The sequence below is a fragment of the Periophthalmus magnuspinnatus genome, chromosome 19 (assembly GCF_009829125.3).
Source record: "Periophthalmus magnuspinnatus isolate fPerMag1 chromosome 19, fPerMag1.2.pri, whole genome shotgun sequence".
In the NCBI taxonomy this organism is placed as follows: Eukaryota; Metazoa; Chordata; class Actinopteri; order Gobiiformes; family Gobiidae; genus Periophthalmus; species Periophthalmus magnuspinnatus.
This window is the reverse complement of record NC_047144.1, coordinates 17,836,616-17,855,947: the sequence shown is the minus strand read 5'-3', so window position 1 is coordinate 17,855,947 and position 19,332 is coordinate 17,836,616.

Sequence of the window (19,332 nt, the reverse complement as noted above, 5' to 3'; positions counted from 1 at the left end):
TGGAGCCAGAGTCAAAGCTTGTTTGTAACGGCTAGCAAATTAGCTATGTCCATTTATATATCCAGTCTTCGGTGTTAGTCGTGTTTGCAGCTGAGTGAGTGTGATCCAGACTCATTTGGACTCTGTGGATAATGAGTCTGAGCCAAACTCACTGTTTGACTGTTGGACTGTGTGGATCTGGGCAAAGCTCCAGTGTTCAATAGAACTACAGTGACTATACATTAATAAAATATATGATTCCTCTACCTGGAATGTTCCACACTATGGCATTAAACTGATCTGTCTTGCATTTATTCAGTTAGAGGTGTTTTGATGGTAAAGAGATGTTGGTCTGGCCTGTGACTTAACCTGGTGCCGTCACCCATTTGTCTCCATGGAAATAAACACGTTTAATGCCATAGTGTGGAACATTCCAGGCAAAATGGTAACAACTCCACGGAGACAAGCAGGTGGCAGACGTTCCACCAGAAAAGTTACATAGTGCGCCTTTAAATAACTTGGATTATGAGCATTAAGTTTCTCTGGATTTGAAACGCTCAGTTCAAGCTCTATAGTTATGATAAAGTTTCTCCATGGGATATTTTTACAGTCCTCTGAGTTTGCTCTGCGTGAGATTAAGTGCTGATCAGCTCCTCTCTGTTGGAGTGGACAGTTTTTCTATGACCTTTCACCTCTCTATGGTCAGTCTATGGAGGTGCGACCTGCAGGATTTTGGCTCGTCTCCATGGCGACAGAGAGTCCAGATGTCCCGGACAAGCAGCGATCAGCAGGGGGCGCCAGACAGGACACAGCCGGTTTGGAGGTAAGGTCATGGGCCAAACAGAATCTGGGTTTTTAAATAGTAAAATGGCCTGAGTTTGAGGAAAAGTTTTAGCTGAAACCAAAAGATTTAACTAAAGACTAAACCAGGTCTAATCCAGGTCTAAACCAGGACTAAACCAGGTCTAAACCAGGTCTAAACCAGGTCTACATCAGGTCTAAACCAGGTCTACATCAGGTCTAAACCAGGTCTACACCAGGACTAAACCGGGACTGAACCAGGTCTAAACTGGGTCTAAACCAGGACCAATCCAGGACTAAAACAGGACTAAACCAAGACTAAACCAGGTCTAAACCAGGACTAAACCAGGTCTAAACCAGGTCTAAACCAGGTCTACATCAGGTCTAAACCAGGTCTACATCAGGTCTAAACCAGGTCTACACCAGGACTAAACCGGGACTGAACCAGGTCTAAACTGGGTCTAAACCAGGACCAATCCAGGTCTAAACAAGGATTACTCCAGGACTAAACCAGGACTAAACCAGGACTAAACTGGGTCTAAACCAGGACCAATCCAGGTCTAAACAAGGATTAATCCAGGACTAAACCAGGACTAAACCAGGACTAGACCAGGACTAAACCAAGTCTATATCTGGTCTAAGCCAGGACTAAAACAGGACTAAACCAAGACTAAACCAGGTCTAAACCAGGACTGAACCAGGACTGAACCAGGTCTAAACTGGGTCAAAACCAGGACCAATCCAGGTCTAAACAAGGATTACTCCAGGACTAAACCAGGACTAAACCAGGACTAAACCAGGACTACTGCTCTTCACATTTCACTTGTGTCAGATTTCTCTTTAGTGTCGCCTGAACCACGAGCACAAAAACATGTCTTTGCACAGTGTCAAACTGTGGATTTAAACAGATGTAAATGTGCTCTCATCTCCAGTGGACGTCCGGCGTGGTCAGCGTGATGAAAACACTCTGCTCCTCTTCATCAGCTCCAGGCCAGACGCAGCCTCCCCATTATCTCCTCCCACTAACGAGAGCGGCTCCGAGGTGAACTGTGGCTTGCATAAATGTAAAGGCTTTGATGGAGACGCATAATTAGAGTCAGTCACAGGACATCGCTCCAGCCGTGTTATAATGAAGCTCGGGATGAGGGAGAGGTTGCTGGTTCAACTGCCTTTGGTGATTATAATAAGGCTGTCTTCTTATAGAAAGATTTATATCGTTGTCGTTTTCATGGTGATATGATACGATGAGAGTTGTTTTTGTAATAAAAATTATGCAGCTCATGTGAAAATGATAAAAGAAAGACTAAACCAGAACTGAACCAGGACTAAACCAGGTCTAAACCAGGACTGAAGCAGGACTAAACCAATACTAAACCAGGAGTAAACCAGGACTAAACCAGGTCTAAACCAGGAGTGAAGCAGGACTAAACCAGGACTAAACCAGGTCTAAACCAGGACAGAACCAGGACTGAACCAGGACTGAACCAGGACTAAACCAGGTCTAAACCAGGACTAAACCAGGACAGAACCAGGACTGAACCAGGACTGAACCAGGACTAAACCAGGTCTAAACCAGGACTGAACCAGGACTTTGAGTGAAGACATTTGCCTTATATCTGTATATTTATCTCCTATTTATAAGTCCATCCTCAGACCTAAAACTAAACAAGGAAAACAATAATGTAGGTCATTAGACGTGGTACAGGTGTGTTAGCTTCAGTGTCATTAGCTCCTCCCTTCAGACAGATACAAGGTTTATTTCTGATTTTTTGCTATTTGTAGTTAAAAAACACACTGGAAACATTCGCAACAAGCTCAAACGTGCAGCATGAGACATTAAAAACAACCACATAAACAAACACATCATTACAGACGACAGGTCGGCTCTGAAACATGAAGGCGCCGTGTCAAAGTTCAAAGGGCAAAGGTCAGGACTATAACAGCTTATGGGAGACGCAGAGGAGCTGCTGCCGATTCAGTAAGATTTGACTCATCTTGTTTGTCATTAGTGCATTGGAACGTAAACTCAGCGCTGTATTGTTACAGACTTTAAATCCTGATATTATTTCTCGTAACATCTGACAAGAGGCACCAAAAAGACAGAACTCGGGGGAAGGTTTAACAGTGTTTATTAATGCAAAATGACGGTAGCTCAATTGGTGAGTCAGGAGTGGGGTATTTGCCGTGGTCCGGGGGTATAGTCTTAGACGGGACGGACAGTATCAGTAGAGAAGAGCAGGGTCAGAGACAGGAGAGCTGAGCTGGTCCAGGGAGCGGGATCTAGTGAAGAGCAAAAGTATCCAATTTAGCAAAGTCAAAAGCACAAAAACATGAGCTGAGCCAAGCAGGAAGTACCACAGAAATAAAGGAGTGTCATGTCCTGGCTCCTCTTATCCTCCCCAGGTGCAGCTAATTGCAGATTAGCTCCAGGTGTGGATGGGAGGAGCCAAGATCTCCGCCCCAGCTCCAGGCTCAGACACAGAAGGGAGGGGAAAAAGGCCAAAAAAAAGGCAGGACAGACAGGGATAGTGACACTCATCTTGTTTGTCATTAGTGCACTGGAATGTAAACGGTTGGACAAATGCAAACTGTAAACTCAACTTGTTACAGACTTTAAATCTTGATATTATTTCTCTTAACGGAACGCACTTGGTCGCTGAAGGTGCAGTCGAGGTAAGTGGCTACCGCTGGTTCAGAAACAACAGAAAAAGACATTTACATGCGTCAAAAGGATCAAGTGGTGTTGGACTTTTAGCTAAAGAAACACTGGCAGTTTAAAATCAGCGTGCTGGATAAGTCAGTGGATGGCGTCATAGAAGCTGCTACCATGGCGAGGAGTCTGAATGGAGTGATATCTTTTTCAGCGAGTAGAAGCTTCTGGTCAGAGGGGTCGTTTATGATCTGCAACACTTGGTTTAAAAGTCCACATTTGTAAAAAAAAAAAAAAAAAAAAAGCCTCGAGGACAAAGGTCATGGTGTTTTTAGCTGAGTGGACCACCTTGTTTAAAGCGATCCTCTGTTTGGCGGCGATGTTATGATCCATACTGTGATAAGCCGATCAGAAGTCTTTCGATGGCGCAGCATAATGCAAAATTATAATGCAATTTGTAGTAGATTATATTCATTTCTACAAAGGCTACAAAAACTGCCATGTACTGTATAAGATGACCTACTAAAGCATGACCAAAAGGCTCTCGCATCGTCTTTTCACTCAAATGATCGTAACAAAACAACTCGTACAAACTCATAGTATTTTCTTGTATATATTTTTGTGAATGAACTATTTTCTGTCCTAATCTTCAGTTATTGGTCTAGTTACTTTACCATTATGTCTGCAGTTCTTGGTGTAAACCTGCAGCAGTTTGGGATCACTGACTCGTCACATTATAGCGTTTACGTCTCTAATTGCAAAACGCTTATTGTTATTACGCTGAAAATCTCCTGGATGTCCTTCTTTCTATCTATGGCTCAGAGATGTGATGTGTTTTCTAAAATTCAAAAAAATTAAATACACATTAAGAGAACGTACAGACAGATTTTTCCAGATGTGGCAATGCTATTTCTTATTTTACAAATTTGCAGGTGTTGTCGAAATAATTGTGTGCCTGTTCCTACCTGTTGTCTGTAATTGTGAATATTTAATTGGTGGTATTTGGTCTTTGCCGTAAAAAGTACTGATTATGATCAATTGGACCAATGAGGGCCAATAAAAAATGGTCTGAGGGCCGCATTTTGCTCCTGGGCCATAGTTTGGACACCCCTGATTTAAAACATTTTTTTTTTCACTTGTACAAGGTGGGTGATATTATAATTATGCACTCCTGTTTTGTACAATTCTACCGTTTTGTGCTCGTGCATTTAAAGAAAAACATAACAACTAACTGTTCCTAACAAAAACATATGAAAAAAATAAAAATGAGCTATTTTCTTTCCCACATTATCGTTATTTTTAGTAAAACAATCTGCCCTCATGACCCTCATTTTCCTCCGAGGTGACATCATCCCCGCGCGCGCTCCCCCTCGTGCCCAGGAGGCGGCGCCATTGAGCCAAACCCCGTCTCCTCCTCTACAAAGCGCGACGTCACGGGCTCGCGCTGCTGCTCTGCTCACGGGAGAGCTGTGGACATGGCACGGCCCAGCGCGACACGAGAGGACCCACCCGGGACACTACGGACACGGCACCGCGGTGAGTCCCGGGGATGAGCGGGGACACCGGGGGGATGGCACGGATGCGCGTGGGGGGTGGGCGTGCATGGGGCCGGACCTGGTATCGCGGCATCGGGGGGTGTGTGCGCGAGGAGACACGGGGGGTGTGTGCGCGAGGAGGCACGGGGGGGGGGAGAGGTTACGTTCATTTTCTAGATGCGTGTGTTTGTTTGTGTTTGTGCGCTCGTGTCGGTTTGTACCGGGGCTCGTGCTCGTGTCCGGTGGCCCATCCCTCTCTCCCCGCAGATGCACGCGGTGTTCCGTGCCTTGGTTCGGTCCGTTCTCTCCGCTGTCACGTTACACCGGTGACACAGCGCTGCTCCTACTCCACGTGAACTCCCCTCTCCACAAACAGCCTCATATCCTCTGTATCACACACATTTACACTGGAGGGTTTGACTTTTCTCTTACAGTGATGTGACATTTTGAGACATTCAGACAAATTACATCATATTTAGTTTTTAAATTGTTAATCGCCATGACAACGCTCATAAATATATATTTTTTTCATAAATCTGAAACCCATGTACATCTTGTGTGGTTGTCTATGGCTTTTTCTTCATATTTAGTTCTTAAATTGTCAATCTCTATGGCAATGCACCCAATTTTTCATAAATCTGAAACCCATGTACATCTATGCATGGTTGTCTATGGCTTTTTCTTCATATTTAGTTTTTAAATTGTTAATCGCTATGGCAACGCTCCTAATTGTCCATAATTCTGAAACCAATGTATATCTTGCATGGTTGTCTATGTTTTTTTTCTTCATATTTAGTTAGTAAATTGTCAGTCACTATGGCAACGCTCCTAATTTTTCATAATTCGCAAAGCCATTTACATCCTGCATGGTTGTCTATGACTTTTCCTTTATTTTTAGTTTTTAAATTGTCAATCACTATGGCAACATTCCAAATTTTTCATAATTCTGAAACACATGTACATCTAACATGGTTGTCTATGGCTTTTTCTTCATATTTATTTTTTAAATTGTCAATCTCTATTGCAACACACCCAATTTTTCATAATTCTGAAACTCATTTATATCTTGCATTGTTGTTTATGGCTTTTTCTTCATATTTAGTTTTGAAATCGTCAATCGCTATGGCAACGCTTCAAAATCCGTAATTCTGAAACCAATGTACATCTTGCACTATGGTCTTTTCTTCATATTTAGTTTTTAAATTGTTAATCGCTATGGCAACACACCCAATTTTTCATAATCCTGAAACCAATGTACGTCTTGCATGGTTGTCTATGGCTTTTTCGTCATATTTAGTTTTTAAATATATTAATCGCTATGGCAACGCCCCTAATTTTTCCTAATTCTGAAACCCGTGTACATCTTGCATGGTTGTCTATGGCGTTTTCTCTGGCCCGTCTGTAGTTCCTTGGGTGATGTACAGTCGACCTGTCGTATCAGTTGCACATTCACACAACCAACGTGGATGAAGTGTCTTGCCCAAGGACGTAATGACAATACACACAGCTGGTGGGAGTGAGATTTGAACTCCCGTCCTCTCCTGTCTGTCCTGTTCAATCCTCTTTAGTCCTAACGTCTTGACCCCAAACTGTCACTTTTGTCCCATAATTCTTAGTGTTGTGTTAGAGTAAACACATGTGTCTGAATATGAGACGCTCTATTGACCTTTTGTTATGGAATACACTGATTTTCTCACACATTTCACTGGTTTATTTTACTTTGGGATTTTGGGAATGAAATTAGTACGAGTCAACTTAAACCTTAAAGGCCCATATGACACTATTCTGTTTAAAGGGCCCATATGACACTATTCTGTTCTAATGTTGTTTCCTCATCACAAACAGACCTGGAGTTGTGTTTTGTTTCATTCACACATGTTTAACACACAAACCCTGCATGTTTAGGCTGATTTCTTCTCTCAAACTGAAAACACTCTGTTCCACCTTGTGATGTCATGAAGTGGTAATACAGGAAGTGCTCCACTGTGTTTTTAAACTCCACACACCTTCACTAGAATCATTTGGATCATTTCACACCTGGAATTGCCAATCTCTACTGAACTAAAGGTAAAAAAGGAGCTGTTAACTTAAACTACCACTTGATGACATCACAAGGTGGAACAGAGCATTTTGAGCTTTGGAGATGTAGACAGACTAATAATAAAGTGTTACTCAAACACAACTCCAGGTCTGTTTTTGAGGAAATAACAGTTTTAGAACATGGATTAAAGCTTCACAAGAGACAGTTTGTATGATATTGGACATTTTAAGGTGACAACAGTTGGACGTAACCATAGAGACAGTTACAACTAGCTTTGTCTGTTGTTATGATGACGTTGTGCTGTGGTTAAGTTGTTTGAATGTTTTGCAGTGTTCCATAGACCACAGAATGAAAAAATATATATCTACTGGAAATACATTTGAAGTATCCATATATATTTGCATATACATGAATGTGGTAGAAGTAGTTTGGAGCTGGAGAGGCCCGAGTTGCAGTTTTATCTTAGTGATTCTTGCCTGGAATGTTTCACAGTGTGGCTTTAAAACATGTCAGTCCTACTTTTATTCAGATACTGGTGTTTTCAGGCGTGTGTCAGCTGCTTGATAATCACTGACAACTTATTGTTCAGTATATGAAAGTTGGATGACATAGCTAACCTGCTAGCAGCCGTGTGGCTCCAATTCACTTTCTATTGAAAAACTGTGGCCCCTCTCTCTGTAACTGCTGCTGTCAGACTCGACATTTTGGTCTTAAATGTTCGTATTAACCCGCTCTACATGATCCTGGAGTTTTTATTTCACTATTGTTCCTGTAAATCAAGATATGAACATTAAAAACAGACAAATCATCTTTTCCCAAGTTTGCTCCCGCTAGCGTTCGCAACAGGTTTGATTGACAATTGCTAAGCGTCTGCTCCCCGCTAAACCAGTGGTGCGGGAGGGGGCGTTACCTTCAACAGCCTCACTCTGGATTGGCTCTTCGGTTGCTATGATACTCGCGGTCAATATTATTTAAATATTAATTTTTTGGTTATTTTTTTTGGCTTTATGATCAGATTTAAGCCATAGAATCAGACAAGTTATTCATTCAAACTAACGACTAAAGTGTTTCATTCTGCTGTTTATTTATTGCAGCTTATGATTTTGAACATTATTGTAGATTTAAAATTTTGTGGTTTAAATCTGCTCTTGGGGTTTTGTGTCGGTGGCAAAAATAAGTTTCAATATTATCGATTATCAACTGTATTTACATCAGCGATATATCGAACTTCAAAATGTGTGATGGAGAGAGGCCTACGGTCCATCCCCAGGGAAATGAGCAGGTAGCGAAACTTCCACTAAAAAGTTCCTTAGTTCACTTTGACTGTTTCTGTTTATCGAAATTTGGAGTCAGTTTGTAAAGTGGACGAAGTGTTGACCCTTGACCCTTGTGTTTAATTCCACTGTAAGTCTGTGTTGCTCTATATTTGCACTACTTTATTTTAAAAGTCGGATTTTGTCAAGAAGTACATACGCTGCCTGGGCAAAAAAAAAGTCACCACCTGGATTTAACTAAGCAAATAGGTACGAGCCTCCTGCAGTCGGTCCGGTCTAGGATCAGCAACAGTCTGTGCTCAAAGAATGAGGTCAGCTGACACCTGAATATACTGAATGACCAGGTTATTCCATCAATGGATTTTTTTTTCTTCCCTGATGACACGAGCATATTCCAAGATGACAATGCCAGGATTCATCGGGCTCAAATTGTGACAGAGTTGGTTCAGGAGCATGAGACATCATTTTCACACATGGATCGTCCACCACAGAGTCCAGACCTTAACCCCATTGAGAATCTTTGGGATGTGCTGGAGAAGCTTTGAGCAGCGTCAGACTCGACCATCATCAATGCAACATCTTGGTGAAAAATTAATGCAACACTGGATGGAAATAAATCTTGTGACATTGCAGAAGCGAAATCGACAACCAAATATTGGTGTGTGACCTTTTTTCTTTTTTTTTTTTTTGGCCAGGCAGTGTAGTAAACACCGGGGGAGTTGAGACTGAGATGAGACTGAAATCTGAACTGATCCAAGACTCCCATGTGTTTGAGAAAGTGTCGAGTCTAAACCACAGGAACAAGAAAGACAGAATGTTTTGATCTTTGCGGAGTCTTTTCACTGCAGCATCTGTGTTTGACTTTGGGGCTAAATCGACTCATCAAGAATCGTCGACTCTAAAGAATAATCAAAGTCATCATAATCTGGACTATACAGACTCTGAGGTTGTTTTCACATGTTAGTGGCTCTGTGGAGCGCCCTCCAGTGTGTGTGTGTGTGTGTGTGTGTGTGTGTGTATGTTCTGCTGATACCCTCCTGTCTGACCCTTGTTGTGTTCTAATACCCCCCTGTCTATCCCCTGCCCCTTTGGACCTCAAACCTGTAGAATCTGGACCTTTTTGATGGATCGCCTCCGGACCACATCCCTCTTGATCAGTGGGGTTGGCTCTGCCTGTGTCTACAGCAGGGGTCACCAACCCTGTGCCCGCGGGCGCCATGTCGCCCCCAAGCCCCACATGAGTCGCCCGCAGACCAGTTCTAAAAATAGCACAACTCACTGCATCTAAAATTTAATTTTATTCTGTTGCTATTTTTTAATCACCCTTGCGTTTATATAGATTTAAAAATGACAATATCTTAAACATATGTTCATTATACGTGAAGTGTAGATAGATAAGTTAAGGTGAACTTTGACCTACTCACTTCAAAGGTCAGTATTGTGCGCGTGACAAAACCAGTGCTCCGCTCGCGAGCGCTGTGAGGATGCGCTGAATGCAGTTTCTTTCTCCAAAACATGGTAGAAAATAAAGAGATCACTTTCACAACGATTTAAGACTGTAAAAGAAACCTGCGCGTATCTCATCTGCGGAGCGACTGTGGCGACGGCAAAGCGGCACAATGTGGAGGGACACTTCACTACGTCTCACAAACGCAGCTTTGGGTAAACACCAGGCTTTTTCCACGACAAAGTCACACAACGCAACCGAAATTTATTTAAAAATATGTAAGCTTATTTTTCTTTAACATTACATAATTGATAACTTTATGAAACATGGTGCAATGTATATTATTTATGTTTTGTTAAAAAGGTTTGTCAATGGATAGTGAAAATGGGATACTTTTCCTATGAGATGTAGTGATGTAAGTGTCATCTGGAAATTTAACAATTACTAAGATTAGTAAAGTTAAAGTGCTGAATACTGATATCTGTTTCCCTCCTTGCTCATCGTTGATAATTATTTTGAGAAATCATTAATGTGATCAGTGTCTTGCAACGTGATTAGTGTGTTCACATAGATGATTATCATTTATCATTGTTAATAATTTATAACTAAAGGCAAACTGAGCAAATGTGTTATTTCAGAAGAGCGTCTCAAACTGGTAGCCCTTCGTATGACTCAGTGCCCATAAAGTAGCTCTCAGGTTAAAAAAGGTTGGTGACCCCTGGTCTACAGAGTCGGCACACGGCTGGAAGCTTTGGGGGGTGGAGGGGGGGAAGGATGTGGGTGGAGGGTGGGGTGGATGTGGGAGGAGGGGGGCGTATTGATTTGATGTTGTGGGTTTCGATTTGGTTTGATTGATGACTTTGGCCCTTCACCGCGCAGGACGAGGATCAGCTACAGAGCAGAAACACGCAGTCAGGCTCAGAGAACATGCGAGGAATTCTTGTGACTTTCGTTTTCTTTTAAACCTGCTTTTCGGTGCTAGTATTTCACATTTTGTTATTTAAATAATATCTGCATTTGTGAAATCTTCTTAATCAACTACTCCTGTTTCCATTGAGGTGTTGGAGCTCCCTCTGCTGTCAGCAATGGGAATGGACATGTAGAAAGTAAACTGCTGAAGTTCTTTTTCTCTGTGAATGCTATGCTAAGAGAGCTATGCTAACAGAGCCATGTGTTTGTTGTGAACACAGTTTGACCTCAAAAGGAGTCTGGTGATGGTTTATGAGCTTAAAAACTGCACAGGAGAAGACTGGAGTTTTACCTATGACGCAACAATCCAGGCTAAATGTGAACGGAGCATTTTAGAGGCTCAGAAAAACAATTTTGGATTAATTTGGATTGGTAAAAAAGTGTGAATGAGACAAAACTCCAGGTGTGTTTTTTGACGAGGGTATGGTTAAAAGTTCAGATAAGTCCAGGTTGCATAATAACTGTTCTTTAAAGAGATGGGCGCTACTGTGCTTCTCGATATGTGGTGTGTGGGCTCAATATAGTCAAATTTACTCATGAAAATCTTTTAAAAACAAACACAGCTGCTTAAAGTGCTGCACAAAAGCGAAATGATGTGCAATTTAATAAAACAAAACATGCAAAAACACAAAACAAAACATTAGTTCGTGTTCAAACCTACAGCAGACGAATGAGTTTCAACAAAGATTTACAAATATTTAAAGACTGGGCTGTTCTAACACTCAGAGGGAGACTGTTTCAGGGTCTGGGACCAGCTACAGCACAAGCCCCGCCCCCTCGAGGTTTGAGCACAAGCCCCGCCCCCTCGAGGTTTGAGCACAAGCCCCGCCCCCTCGAGGTTTGAGCACAAGCCCCGCCCCCTCGAGGTTTGAACCAGAACCTCAGAACATCCAAAATCATCTCAAATTTGTAGCTGGAATATGGACACAGCGTTTTGTTTTTGTGATCCCTTTTTGTCTTTATTTTTAAATACCCAAACCCTGAGCTGATTTGGTTGTTATTTTTTACACCTGATGCCCTCCCTGAACAGTGACACATGCGCTGAATCCCTGGTGCTTTAAACTACTTTTATTCACGTTCTGTCTGTTTTTGTTGTAGTTTAGCTCATATTCCCCCCGGTTTATTTTCTGGTTTTGGTCTACTGATGAAAACATTTCCCTGATGAGCCGGTCCCATCTACTTTCTGTTTGGATTTGAACATAAAATCCAAAAAAGAAAAAAAAAAAAAAAAAACATTGAGAGGGTGAGTCCAAACCTTTGTCTGGTTGTGTACATACCCAGGAAATAGGCCTTTGTCACTGTCGACCACGTTTCCATGGATACAGACGTGCTCATTTGCATAAAAGACACACTGGGACCTTATAACATTTCTGTTTTGAGGTTTGGCTCATGTTTTCTCACCTTTAATTATTCGTGTAGCCTCTGAGTGCTAACGTCTGCGTGAGAAAGAGTCATGTGAGTGATTCAAGAACACATGTAAGACGGCACGTTCTGATCCAAACCTGCTCCAAAGGAATCATGGGAAAAACTGAACTCCCTCACTTTACAGAGACGTGGAATTATCTCGTGTCTCCGGATTTCAGATGGGCTGATTGACAGGTAGATTAACCAATCAGAGAAAAGCATGGTGCATTTTATAAAATAGAGGAGTGTGATGTGCAGCTATCCATAGGGGGCGCCAACAGCATGCGGCGCTTTGTTGTGACGACGTTTACGGCGACTGCAGTTTTCTAACGTGGAAGTAACGCTTTTGTTTAAGTCATTTAGATGAATATTGTGATGTGTAAATTATAACATAATGATCCACAGGGGTCAGAGATGAGAACTATAGAGACACAAGCTCAATATGATATAAGTGGATCGTGTCTGGTATTATGAAAATGCAACCTACAGTACAGTTTTTTTTACTTGGTTTAGCCCTAGTTTAGTTCTGATGTAGACGTGGTTTAGTCCCTGATGTAGACCTGGTTTAGTCCCGGTTTTGTCCCTGATGTAGACCCGGTTTAGTCCTGATGTCGACTTGGTTTAGTCCTGATGTCGACTTGGTTTAGTCCTGATGTCGACTTGGTTTAGTCCTGATGTCGACTTGGTTTAGTCCAGGTTTAGTCCTGATGTCGACTTGGTTTAGTCCAGGTTTAGTCCTGATGTCGACTTGGTTTAGTCCTGATGTCGACTTGGTTTAGTTCTGGTTTAGTCCTGATGTCGACTTGGTTTAGTCCTGATGTCGACTTGGTTTAGTCCTGATGTCGACTTGGTTTAGTCCTGATGTCGACTTGGTTTAGTCCTGATGTCGACTTGGTTTAGTCCTGATGTCGACTTGGTTTAGTCCTGATGTCGACTTGGTTTAGTCCTGATGTCGACTTGGTTTAGTCCTGATGTCGACTTGGTTTAGTCCTGATGTCGACTTGGTTTAGTTCTGGTTTAGTCCTGATGTCGACTTGGTTTAGTCCTGGTTTAGTCCTGATGTCGACTTGGTTTAGTCCTGATGTCGACTTGGTTTAGTCCTGATGTCGACTTGGTTTAGTCCTGATGTCGACTTGGTTTAGTTCTGGTTTAGTCCTGATGTCGACTTGGTTTAGTCCTGGTTTAGTCCTGATGTCGACTTGGTTTAGTCCTGATGTCGACTTGGTTTAGTCCACGTTTTGTCTCTGTGACATCAAACAAACTTGAGCTGAACACTTGGAACACATGGAAAAATATCACCATGTTTTTGTCAATGATTATTATTTTTTTAATGTTCAGAGAGCCTTATATAAAATCAAGAGTCATCTCAAATATTTGTGTATGATTCAGACCCAAATATTTCATTTTGTTATGGTATGGTTTGCTTTTATTTGAACAGGGACAGTGCACAACAATACACTGACCTTAAAAAAACAGGAAACGTGTATGGTGCCAGGTTATAGCCAGGTTTTATTGACCTCAGAGTTACAGCTACAAAGGGAGATCTTTCTGTAATAATTTAGATTCATTTTGTTTATATTGTTCAGCCCAGACCATGACTCAACATATAGAGCTATTCTTTCACTTTCACTTTCCTTATGTTGCGCCCGTTCTCCATCTCGTCCCCCGTCTCCTCTCGTGTCAAAACGTCCGCTGGCGTTCACTCTAATCCCGTGTTTTATGTATCAGCCATTAGCCCTGGGTAAACCTGTGAGCTGCGGCGGCTCTGGGTTATTCTGTGGGATTAGAGGAGGGGGAGAAAGGAGAGAGAGAGGGGAGGAGGAGAAGGAAGAGGGAGGAGGAAGTTGACATTTTGAGGTAGTTTAATAGATTCGTTGTGTGTTACATTTGTGTTACATTCATGTCTTGGTAAATTTTATTTAAATTTTGACTTTGAAGAGATTCTGTCTCAGAATCCTCAAGCCGACCGAGTCCCGACCGAGTCCCGACCGAGTCCCGACCGAGTCCCGACCGAGTCCCGACCGAGTCCCGACCGAGTCCCGACCGAGTCCCGACCGAGTCCCGACCGAGTCCCGACCGAGTCCCGACCGAGTCCCGACCGAGTCCCGACCGAGTCCCGACCGAGTCCCGACCGAGTCCCGACCGAGTCCCGAGATTTTTTTGTGAGATTTTTTTCTCACCTCTCTTTCTCTCTCCCTCCCTCTTTCTCTCTCTGTCCTCCTCCTGTCTTTGTCTCCCTCTCCTCTCTCTCTCCCTGTACCAGCTCCAGTAGCAGCAGCAGATATAGGGGCTTATGTAAGATCCTAAATATTAAGCCCCACCCCCTCCTCCCTCTCTCCCTCTCTTGCTCTTCCTCTCTTTCATGATTCACGTGAGCTCTATAATGGAGTGTATCTGGGTTACGCTGTTCCTCTCACCAGAACACTCGGCACCGGCCAGTCACCTTCTCTCCTCTCTCCTAGCTCCTCACTTGTCGCCTTCTCTCCTCTCTCCTAGCTCCTCACTCGTCACCTTCTCTCCTCTCTCCTAGCTCCTCACTCGTCGCCTTCTCTCCTCTCTTTTTCTTGATAGTAGTGCGTAACTTTTTGTTATTTTTCTTTGCGTTCCAAACGTCACTGAACTTCTAGGACTCATTATAGACAAACTGAGTACTTATATTTATTTAGTTTTTTGGGGATAATTGTACTTTAGGGTTGTGTGAGTGGCATAAATGAGTTCCAGTGTTATCGTTTCTCATCTGTGTTTACTGCAGATGTACTTCAGATTGTTACTTCACAATGTTGTTCTGGTGATAGGGAAACTTCTCTTTGTGTTTTCTGTGTGTTTAATACAATATGGATTTGATTAAATATTTATTATATTCATGAAAAATAAGTCTGGTTTAGTCCTCGTTTAGACCCAGTTTAGTCCTCGTTTAGTCTCGGTTTAATCCCAGTTTAGTACAGATGAACATTTATACTCAAGTACATTTTACAGTGTGTACTTTTTACTTCAGTACATCTGAGAGCAGTATCTGTACTTTCTACTCCACTACATTTTTGAACTAGACTGAAAAGTGTTTTTTATTTGAGACCTGCTGAAAAGGCTGTGTGTGTGTTTTTTTTTTTTTTTTTTTAAACGCATTCAGAATTTAAACAAAAATATACAAAAATCACCACATTTGAAGCTTTATAAGACTCAAAATTCTTGCGAAATATTTTACTTTTTACTCTTGAAATACATTTTTATACAGGTACTTTAATCCTTTTACTTAGATTTGCTCATGTGATACCTTTACTTTTACTTGAGTATTTCATTTTTTGCTCCAACATCTGGACTTTTAAGTAACTAAACCGAGTACTTCTTCCACCACAGCTGACTGCACATACTTAACTGACTATTTACACCTGATGCCCTTCCTGACATACCCTACTTCACCCAAACACATCAGGCCGTTTCCCTTTAACAAACTCGTCTTCTTAAACACACTCAGCTCTTCTCCTTCCTTGTGAATGACCTTGCTACGTTCCCTTCTTATCCTTCCTCGCTCCTATACCTCTTTTCCTTAAGTCCTCTCCTCCTCCTCCCTCCTTCCGCCTGGCGTCGCACGTGTTCTCTCATTCATAAGTTTAGTCTTTCTTAAATAGGCATTGAGGTTTATACATAGGGGCGCTCTGAACCCGGGGCGCTCCCTATTGTCAACCCTGTGTCTATTTGAAGTTGCAGATGACCCACTTTCTGTCGGAGGATCAGAGTCTGGGAGGAGACAAGTTTTTTCAGAAGGAGAAAGAGAGGGAGAAAAGGAAGTGTAGAAAGAGATGAATGGGGCAAAATGGAGGACAGAAGTGAGTTTCTTTGGCTGTCAAAGTGTCGGGGAAAAAAACAGATGCTAATTGATACTAAAGCTACTATCCAAAGTAGAAGAAGAAAATACAAGTGAATTATGTGTCATCTTTCTTCTTTCCTAGTTCCTCACTTGTGGCCTTCTCTCCTCTCTCCTAGCTCCTCACTTGTGGCCTTCTCTCCTCTCTCCTAGCTCCTCACTTGTCGCCTTCTCTCCTCTTTCCTAGCTCCTCACTTGTCGCCTTCTCTCCTCTTTCCTAGCTCCTCACTTGTCACCTTCTCTCCTAGCTCCTCACTTACTCCCTTCTCTTGTCTCTCCTAGAAAACCAGATGCTAATTGATGCTAAAGCTCGTATCCAACCAAGATATTTCATTTGAGTGGGTCTCGTTCCCAAACACTGCCAAAACAGCTTTTAGATTGTTCGAAAACTCAGGAAAAGGATCCAAAAGTGATTTAAAGAGCACACATTCAGGAGCCTTGATCAATCCGAGAGTTCGTGGTCCTGTTTAGGAGTTTGATTTTACGCAAAAGATGACAGTGACTAAGAAAAACTGTTGACTTACGGTAATGCTAATGCTAATACTAGTTAGCTTGTGACTATAATGCTATTTCAGAGAGACTTGTCCAACAGCACAGATCAGCTCACCTGTTGTAGTTCAGATAAGTCAGCTCTTTATGGTCAGATTGTGTTAAAACAAAACTCAGATTAAAGTCTAAACAGAGCTTCAGACAGAGCAGTGCCTACAGATAGCATCACAGCCCCAGAGAATGTTGATGACATCAGCTGCAGAGTATCAGTATCGCCTCAATGTGACTTGACATAAATGTGTGGGCCTTGCTTTTTAAAACCTTAATATCTGTGCGACAATATGTAATAAACCCATAGACTGTATATATAAATGGACATAGCTAACCTGCTAGCCGCCGTGTTCCAAACAGGAAGTGCTCCATCAGCTCTGGCTCCAATTCACTTTCTATTGAAAACCTGTGACCCCTCTCTCTGTAACTGCTGCTGTCAGACTTTTGTCCTTAAAATGTTCATATTAACCCGCTCTACATGATCCTGGGGTTTTTATTTCACTATTGTGTCTGTAAATCAAGATATGAACATTAATAACAGACAAATTCATCGCCCTCTTTCCCACGGGGTCTGTGGTCTGTGGTCATAACGTTACTGCTAATTGGAGCGTACTTTTACATTTGTATCTCTTTCAGTGCTGATGTCTGCTGATGTCTGTTGTTGGCGTTGCACAGTCTGAATAATTGCTGAGTAAATGAAGCTTGGTCCATAATTGAATTTAAACAAGTTTGACTTTGCCCAATTATGTGGATTAGCTAAAGCTCACACGGTTCTGGGATGTGCTTCGGCGCCGGCGGCTCCTCACGAGTCTGAATATTAATAAATGAACGATGAAATGAGAAATGGGTCATTATGGAAAACCTCATCAGTCACAAGACGCCAGCGTGAACGAGGGAGGGCGGAGAGAAGAAACACACTCTGGAGACTTAAAGATACTCCGGAACTTTTCTGGTGAAGGAGCTGTCAGCTGATTGGTTCCATGGAGATTGTATTGAGAATGTTTGTTTTGCCTGGAATGTTCCAAAGTAAAACTTTAACCCTGGAAAACCCAAGAACCCGTTTCTTCTGTGGAAAATTATGAACAATGCATTATATGCGAATTACTGCTATAACTTCACTGAACACTGAAATGCCCACTAAATTTTAACCCTTTATTTAGGATCAGGGCCCTTAAAGAATATAATTTATCCAAAAAGAATATAAAACGTACTTCTAGACATTCTGCAAACTATTACTAAAAAGATTAACAAAAAAAAACACAACATTTTTGCTGAGAAGACTATTTTATTTGGGTGGTTTTCCACCTCAACAAAACACTATGTGGTCAGCCATCTTGTCACTACTGCTCTGACTCATGGCTCATTTTAGTTCAATATTCATCCAATAGGTGTCTCTATGCAGGGGTCAGAAGTGGCACGCTGGGCTTTTGAAGTTAAATTTGACTTTTGATTTTGAATTTGATTTTTTTTTTTTTTTTTTTTTTTTTTTTTTTTTTTTTGGTCCATTTTGAGTCGCTGCAATTGACAGCAGCCAAATTTTTCCCCGCGGATTCTTCAGGGTTAAATGACAGTGTTTCGGTTGGTAGAGTGTTTGTTCGCTGATCCGAAGGTTGCCGGTTCGAATCCCGCTTTCAATGTAAACATCATTTTTAGAGCAGTCAGATTGGCAGTGTGATTCCAGCTCCCACAGATGGTTGCTGTGTCCTTGGGCAAGACACTTAACCCCCTCGCCCCCAGTGTCTCTGTACGCTGTTATGAGTGTGTGTGTGATGTAAAGCGCGTTGAGCCCTGAAGGTGGAAAAGCGATGTATAAAAATGTGACCATTTAAACATGTATCTCCAAGTTACAGATCAGGTCATGTGGAGATGCGCTCAGTTAGAATGCAAGTTTTTGAAAGTATTTTTTAAGCTTAAAAACCAATTATAACTCGTTAAACGGGACATTTTAATGCCACACTGTGAAGCATTCCAGGGATAATGTCTCCATAAAGAAGCAGGTTACACCAAAACTCACAACAAAAGTTACAATGTGAGACTTAAAAAAAAAAAATAAAATTAATAAATGTTAATATATGGACCACAAGTTTGGAGTTGATACAAAAAAAGTATCTTATTTTTTCCATTCATCACATTTTCTTGACGTGCAGAAGAGGCAGAGTAGCTCCACCCTCCACTCAGCTCCTCGTTACCAATTTTTATAACTTTTAAAAAAAAAAAAAATTTGATATTTGGCACCAATAGTTTCCAAAATCTTCGATAAAGGACCGACATTGATATCTAAGACCCTTTTTGATATCGCCAATACTGAAACAGGAAATGATATATCGCCCTTCACTTTGGGGTTTGTTTCATTCATAAAATTCACATTAATACACAAACATCAGCCTTGAGTCACATGTGGAGACGATGGAGAAAAATCAGTTAAAAGGACTCTCCTCCCTGTTTTCCATTTTTTTCCCCCTGTCCATTTCTCTCCTTGTCAATTTCCCCCCCCCCCCGTCCATTCCATCCCTACCCATTCCCTCTCTCTCCATCTCCCTTCTGTCCATTTCCTCCTTGTCCATTTCCCTCTCTGTCCATTTTCCACCTTGTCCACTTTTTTCGCTGTCTATTTACCTTTTGTCCATTCCCTTGCTGTCCATTTCCTCCTTGTCCATTCCCTCTCTGTCCACAGTTCCCAAATCTTTGGTTCCACTGGTGACTTTTCTGGCCTGCCCTCTCGTTCTCAGTGGGACGTTCTGAACAAACATCACCAGGACAGAAGCTGAGCAGGGCCACGCCAAATCTACCCATAATCCTCTGCGCTTTGGACTGTTTGTTTATGGGAGAG